The sequence below is a fragment of the Rattus norvegicus genome, chromosome 16, assembly GCF_021556685.1.
Source record: "Rattus norvegicus strain SHRSP/BbbUtx chromosome 16, alternate assembly SHRSP_T2T, whole genome shotgun sequence".
In the NCBI taxonomy this organism is placed as follows: Eukaryota; Metazoa; Chordata; class Mammalia; order Rodentia; family Muridae; genus Rattus; species Rattus norvegicus.
Genome location: NC_141549.1, coordinates 77,881,482 through 77,889,498, shown reverse-complemented (window position 1 = coordinate 77,889,498; position 8,017 = coordinate 77,881,482). Strand labels below are relative to the sequence as shown.

At 44.5% G+C, this 8,017-nt stretch overlaps 1 protein-coding gene; it reads right to left on the bottom strand.

The window, feature by feature from the left end:
• Positions 1–8,017, bottom strand: part of Erich1 (glutamate-rich 1) — a gene marked incomplete at its 5' end in the record, with an annotated part of 52,793,804 nt that overhangs the window by 5,774,865 nt on the left and 47,010,922 nt on the right.

Here is an 8,017-nt window from a genome sequence, read left to right as displayed (position 1 = left end):
AGCCAGGAGTGGAACTCCTGGGATATAACTTGAAACATGGTAGATATCAGTTTCCTGAGTTCAGGTCCCTGGGGAAGAAGAAGTGAAGTTGCATGTTTGGCTAGATCAGGTAATCATTTCGCCATGACTAAACCTCACCAAATTGTAAATGTTTTCCTCTGCATCTAATGTGCCTGTTCTTGGGGCACGTGTGAAGGAAGTAAAAGCTACAGTGTAGTTTAAGAACCTTTAGTACCGAAATAAAAAAGTCAACTGCAGAAAGCCGCACCACGTTCTTCCTTGGGGGCGTTGGAAACAGACGTAGGCAATGCCTCCACCAGATCAAATAAAATATCTCTGGAAGACGAGAGGGCTAGGCCCAGCCGACGTGGAGAGCACTTGTCTAGGACGCAGAGGCCTTGGGCCTCAGACCTATCACCCACATGATGGGGAAGGAGGGAGTAAGGAGATGCATTTACCTCTCAGGTCCTTTTTAGTTTCTAAGTGATAATTTCATGACTGGCATTATTAAAGCCTGCAGCAGTATCATTTTGTTTATGAAATGTGGATTTTGAAACTCGAAGAGCTGTGTAGACACGCCCAGAGTTGTAATCACAATGGGAGAGTTGGAAAGTTCTGGTTCTGGAAGGGCACGAACTGCCCAGGACCCTAAGAACTCTTTGATGTGGAAGCTAAGGGTGTGAAAAGGAAGTGGAAAAGTTAGACTCCTTCAACAAGAGGTCTCAGTACTCAATTAGAAACATGTTCCTGTCATAGGCCAGCCATCGTCCTTTCTTCGATGCCCTACATATTACCCATTGTGTAGAGAAAGCACCTGACTAAGGGTATTACTGATAGCAAAACACGGCTCGTATCACCTCCAATTGTTGGGGCTTTAAGTATGCTGCCTTACTTCCTATGTATAGCATGGTGACATTACCTCAAACTATGGGAGCCCGTAGGACAAAGGAGACCCCCTTTCAGAGGCTGAGCTCAAGGTGGAAGGGCAGTGATGGTATGGCCTTGGAACCACAGGAAGGCACACTCTCTGGGAGTTTGAGGATACTCTGTCTGGGTGAGGTAGAGGCTACTGCAGATGCCCTGTGGAGAAGTACCAGTATCCTTAGCTGCAAACCAGGGAACCCCACCCGAACACCTTCCCGGAAAGTTACTGCTGTTGCTTCTGTCCTCCAATATCATAAGACCTCTGTGGCCAAGGCTGCCTCCTTAGTGTGAGTTTTCCAGTCTGTCACCAATTGTGACATTAGGTCTCTCCCTAATCACCTCATTGTTTATCTCAGGGTTACTTTACAGTTAATAAAGTGTTGGCTACCCAGATCTACTAGGGGTTGGGTAGACCAGTGTCAGTTTATTAGTGCATCTCGGGTCTCTCTGGGATGCACATAGTCTACCACATGGCTGTGGACACGCATGAGCACACACAGAGACACACACATGCATGCACACACACGCACACACATGTGCACACATGCACACGCATGAACACATACACTCACTCACTTTATCATACTAAGGTTCTTAAACCCATGGTCACTGATAACCTGCTTTAGCACTTGCATTGTTTGTAAGGCTGTTGGGTTACAAGGGCAGCTGGATCCAATGCTAATCCAGGTTTGGATTCACCACACAAACATCCTCCCTCTGTTAGTCAGTGTGACGGCAGATTAACAAAAACGGAGGAGTCTGATTTGTAGGACATGGATAAAAGGCAACATACTTTGAAAAGTCACATTGATTAAAAAAGAGGAAGAAACACTGTTTAGGGCTTTTTGTCGTTTTCTAATCACTGTTTCTGGACCTTGGTTTTCCTTCCGGTGTCTCTTCTCTTGCCCAGTGTGTCGCTTTGGTCCTGTGGGACTGGCTGGGTTTAAATACAACCCAAGCCCTGGGGCACAGATGTCCTGCCCTTCCCTGGTGCTTATCACTGTAACTTTTGTTTTCCTGACTTTGCTCTTCAGAGCGTGAGTATGTAAATTTGTGATAATGAATAGTTTAGTCGCTGTCAAGATTAATTTATATTGTACAACTGAAGGCTGGTTTCAGGGTTAGATGATTCATGTTGATGTATATACAGTAAAATTATTGTAAAAATTTAAACTGATTTTCCTAACTTGGTGTTCTTTTTAAAATTTCTGTACAATCCATGAAAATGATAAATGCTTAGTCAACACTAAGCCAATATGGGAATTTTTCTGTTTCATAATTAAGCATTGCTTATTGGTTGACTTTGAGATTTTATAATTTGGTTATCTTAAAAAAATGAGAAACGAGGTCTGAGCTTCTTTCTAACTCCTGATTGATTCAGACCTCACTGCAGACCAACTGTGTGTGTGTGTGTGTGTGTGTGTGTGTGTGTGTGTGTGTGTGTGTGTGTGTGCATTCATGTGGATGTGTTACCTTCTGTCCCTAGTTACTAGACTATGCTGACCAGGATGTGAGCTCTCCTCGTCTTCAGGGACACACACTTGAAATGGCCATCTTTTGAGCATCTTTATTTCATTACAATGGAGTCACAGCGTGTTAGGTGGCTAGGCTTTGAAAGCTTTGCCTAAAGTCAAAATCAAGCATGCTCAGAAGACTCAAAGGTCCCTTAAATTGCCAGTGGAGTTGCTTCTGTGCTCACAGTGTGAGTCCTGGGGAATGATATGTATGAACCTACTATGCACACAGTAGACGCAGCATGTGATGCCGTGCGTGCCAACAGTGCGCTGGTAACAGCACTTACACGGTGCAGATGTGTACAGTGCCCTTTGGGCAGTAGCTGTAGTTGGACTTATGTAAATCTGTGGTCAGTCCTGTCCTTTACGATAGACAGACCCGAGGGCAAGCTTAACAAATGCAGGATTTCCAACTTCATCATGGCTCTGTTCCCGTGTCAGAGCAAGGTTTGCTCATAGTAAGCATTCAATAAATATTTACTGAATAAATGGGTATAATATATGTGTGTACATATATATACACACATTTAATGGTAACTACACTGCACTTTATCTTACTTTAGTCTAGTTGAAGACTTCATTTTTTTTTATAATTTTTATGTAAGAAACCCCGAAAGGTGGCCTCATTAGGAAAACAGCCACGGAAGCAGCTTTCACTGAACAGAAAGATCTCAGATGTGTACGTCATGCCTGGTGTAAGGAACCTTCTGATGGCTTTGTAATTTCTTTTCTTATTTTTATCAGTTCTGTGAGAATTTCATATAATGCATTTCGATCACAATCACCCCTTCTCCTCCTCCTCCCAGATCCAACCCCCTCTTTTCCTGCTTTCTCTCTCTCTCTCTCTCTCTCTCTCTCTCTCTCTCTCTTTCTCTCTCTCTCTCTTTCTCTCTCTGTCTCTCTCTCTCTCTCTCTCTCTCTCTCTCTCTCAAACTCATCAAGTATAGTTTCTGTGCCTCATGTACTCCTGGATGTGTAGCCCTCGCTGAAGGGTGATTGACCTATCAGGGGCTGTAACCTTAAGGAAACCTGACTCTTCTCCCAGCAGCTACAGATTGCCAGGGGTGGGGCTTGATGCTCCACTCACTGTGCTGAGGTCACTGTGCTGAGGTTTGGGCTGGCTTGAGCTTGTGCAGATCTTGTGCACAGGGTCTCAAATGATGTGAATCCGTATGTGCAGCTGCCCTGCTATATCCAGGAAGCATGACTTCCTTATATTCATCCTCTGACTTACAGTCTTTTAGCCCCTTCTGCTATGACCCTGTAACCTTGGGAGGACATAATGTAGATGTTATGTTTAGGGCCGAGAATTCCACAGTCTCTTACTCTCTGCCCCTTGAGCAATCATGGCTCTCCATTAATTGCCATCTGCTTCAAAAAGAAGCTTCTCTGACGAGGGTTGAGAAATGCACTAACTACGGGCATCAGGATAAGTCATCGGGAGTGTTTTAATACTGTGCCCACTCAGTAGAGTAATAGTAGTAGTGGTCTTCCCCTGGGGCCTACAACCTGTCTAGCTCCAGGTCCTTGAGAATGATAATAGTACCAAGTCTGGGCTTCAACTTAGAGCAGGCCTTAAAGCTAAACAGAAAGTGGTTGTTTACTCCCATGACATTTGAGCCACTACTGTACCAGTGGACATGCCCTACCAGGCCAATAATTCTTACGGCTTTTGGGGTTCACAACTCAATGAGACTGGTGATGCCTTTTCTCCTCTGGCAGCATGCATAGAACATTCCAATGTTATGGAAATAGGGAAGAAGCTTCCAAGGGAGTACCAGCTTGATGTCTCCATGTTCTGTGACTTGGGTGTGTGGCAAACACCACAGGATGACAGATGGAGAGCCTAGTGCCGAGAATGAGTTACCTCTTTGGGAGCTGTTGGCAAGTGAGGTCCATAGACCACGCTAAGCGTTATGGGCTATGGCCAGTGCTCTTTCTTGGTTGCTCTCTGGAGCCCGCTGTCTGGATGCCAGGCTCTGGAGCTTTGTAGAAGAGCTTGACAATATTAGTCTCCTCTCAGGAGGCAGAAAGTGTCCGCTGAGCTGAAGAGGCAGGCAGTCCCACGCAGGAAGACATGCTTGTTTCTGGCGTGTGCCCTGGTCTATCCAGATTCCATTCCTTACTGACTTCCATTCACCCACAATAGCCTAAATCACACCAAACCTTGCACAATCCAACCTGCCATGGAAAAACCTGTTTCCCAGATATATGGCTCTGTTTTTTAAAGTGTGTAAAAGTTGCTGTCTTCCCTACATATTTAACTCTACTCTGTCTTGTTCTGTCAACTTCTGCTTTGAGGCCACAAGAAAATACTGAGTTTCTTTCAGTTGAAAGATTACCAGTTGTCACATCCTAGGCAGACTGGGTTTCAGGACCCTGGTTAGGGATGGGGGGAATGAAGAAAGGACACACATGCACTGTGAAACACATGCACAGATAACATGCACTGTGAAACACACATGCACAGATAACATGGACTGTGAACCACAAATGCACAGATAACGTGTACTGTGAAACACACATGCACAGTTATCATGTACTATGAAACACACATGCACAGTTATCATGTACTGTGAAACACACATGCACAGTTATCATGTACTGTGAAGCACACATGCACAATTATCATGTACTGTGAAGCACACATGCATAGATATCATGTACTGTGAAGCACACATGCACAGATAACATGCACTGTGAAACACACATGCACAGATAACATGCACTGTGAAACACACATGCACAGATAACATGTATTGTGAAACACACATGCACAGTTATCATGTACTGTGAAGCACACATGCACAGATAACATGCACTGTGAAACACACATGCACAGATAACATGTACTGTGAAACACACATGCACAGTTATCATGTACTGTGAAGCACACATGCACAGTTATCATGTACTGTGAAGCACACATGCACAGATAACATGCACTGTGAAACACACATGCACAGTTATCATGTACTGTGAAGCACACATGCACAGATAACATGCACTGTAAAGCACACATATACAGATAACATGGACTGTGAAACACACATGCATAGATATCATGTACTGTGAAACACACATGCACAGATAACATGTACTGTGAAGCACGCATGCACAGATAACATGCACTGTGAAGCACACATGCACAGATAACATGCACTGTGAAACACACATGCACAGATAACATGTACTGTGAAACACACATGCACAGTTATCATGTACTGTGAAGCACACATGCACAGATAACATGCACTGTAAAGCACACATATACAGATAACATGGACTGTGAAACACACATGCATAGATATCATGCACTGTGAAACACACATGCACAGATAACATGCACTGAGAAACACACAGATAACATGCACTGAGAAACACACACACAGATAACATGCACTGTGAAACTGGGACCAGCTGGAGCTCTGTGGTCACTGCCACTATCACAGCCCAGAACCCCAGCATGTGTCTTAGCACAGGAGGAGCAGTTAGCTACACTCCGTCTCTGGTCTCATCCCTTAAACATCAGGCGGAGGAAGCTGCAGCAGCTGGTCTTAGCACACACTGATCAGTTTTTCCTAAGTTCTCATATCCGGGCTCCTGAGGAGAGCTTTGCCATTCCTCTCGAGCCTGACTGTGGGTAACAGCTTTGCCAATTAATGGCAGGTCAGGTGGCTTTGGAATCGTGGACAGGCTGTGCCCGTGTCAGATCACACGATCACTCACTACCTCCACTCCCTACAGCCAGTCATCAGCACTTCCTTTGACTCCTTCCTTTGACTCCGCATGTTATCTGTCCGTTGTCATCGAATGCACACAGCACACTTCCAATTGTTAAATTTACTAAGTGACTTCAGGCTTAACAGGTCCCTCCTTCCAGGTCCCTTCTCAACCAGCTTGGCCTGTCTGAGATCTGCCCTGCCTTACTCAAATTCCAAGACATGAGCCATACCCACGGCGTTAGAGGCACTCCTGAAAAAAATCAGATCGCTGACACGTAAGATCCTGGTTTCACAAGCTGTTATTATACTGTGAAAATCGGGTCATTTACATTCTCCCTTGTGTCCTGATGTGAAATCATTATGATTTCCAGACCATTGCTCATTAAAATAAAGAACATTTGTATACAGGTGGTTATTAAGTGCATACATTTTATAATTGTACAGGTCACCGGAATATTTGCTGACTCACAAAGAGAGTTCAGGGAGTAGGGGTTAGAACCTTGGGCCCTGCATATGCTAGGTCAAGTCCTCTTTTATGGAGCTTCGCTCCTAGCCAGAATTCAGTGTATGGTAAAAGCCAGTTTGAGTTGGCACTGAGGCCGTACCACTGTCCTTCAAGAGGTTTTCCTTCGTCTTATGCTACCTTTATTTCAGAAAAGGTGTTTTTTTTTGTTTTGTTTTGTTTTTTTTTTTTTAATCGTGATTGCCTCATAAAGACAGTAAGACAGGGTCTTTGGTGGCTTTTTCCATTACTGCGCTAACACACCACAACCGAAAGCAGTCTGGGAAGAAAAGGGCTTATCTCAGTACAGCCCATCACTGAGGTAAATAGAGCAGGAACCCGGGAGGCTGATACAAAGGCCATGGAGGGGTGCTGCTTACTGGCTTGCTCCCCCTGACTTGCTCAGTCTGCTGTTTCATAGCACCCAGGACAATCAGTCAATGGATGGCCCCACCCACAATGGGCGGGGCCCTCCCCCATCAATCACTAATTAAGAAAATGAACTACAGGCTTGCCTATAGTGTGATTTTTTTTTTTTATGGGAGCACTTTTTAAATTGAGGTTTCAGATGACTCTATCGTGTGTCAAGGTGACATAAAACTAGCCAGGATAGTCAGTTTGTCATGAGCTATAATTAACATAAAAATGATGAGACATCTCAGTGAAGCTGTTATTTTTAAAATGCATATACGATTTAAGTCTCGCAACCAAAGAATGATTGTGTGTGTGTGTGTGTGTGTGTGTGTGTGTGTGTGTGTGTGTGTGCGCGTGTGTGTGTGTGTGTGTGTATTTGGGAAGGTTAATACAGAGCAAGTCGTCTTTTATGTTTCACTGAATCCCCACAAAAGTTTAACTATTGTATAACTTACAGCTGAAAAAAAGGTGGGATTGCGCAACTCAGGGCTTCCTGGGATCCTCGAGTGTGGCGGAAGACCTTACCCACTGAACTCTCCACAAGCCCTTCATTCAGCTTTTATTTTCTTTTTTGTTTTCAAAACCAATCGTCCCAGAGACTCTCTGATGCTCAAATACCAGGCGCATATTTGAAAGGAATATCGGGAGAGATCTTTCTGATGGCAGTGAGAACCGGTGACAGCCTGAGCTTCCTTGGCCACTTGGCTGGTTAGTTCCTAGAAAAATTTGACCTTTGATGACATCTAAGTGACTGTGCTGTCTTTTAAGATCAACTTTCTGCAAATGGCATATTTCAAAACTTGAGGTGAAATTTATAAGCAAACCATTAGCTCCCCCCCTCACCAACTTGCTAAGCGAGAGCTCTGCTGCTGGTCTGTGTTGCCTCAGCCGCCGTCTACTTTCAGAAGCTCTCATTTATGCAGTCCAGCCTGGCCAGA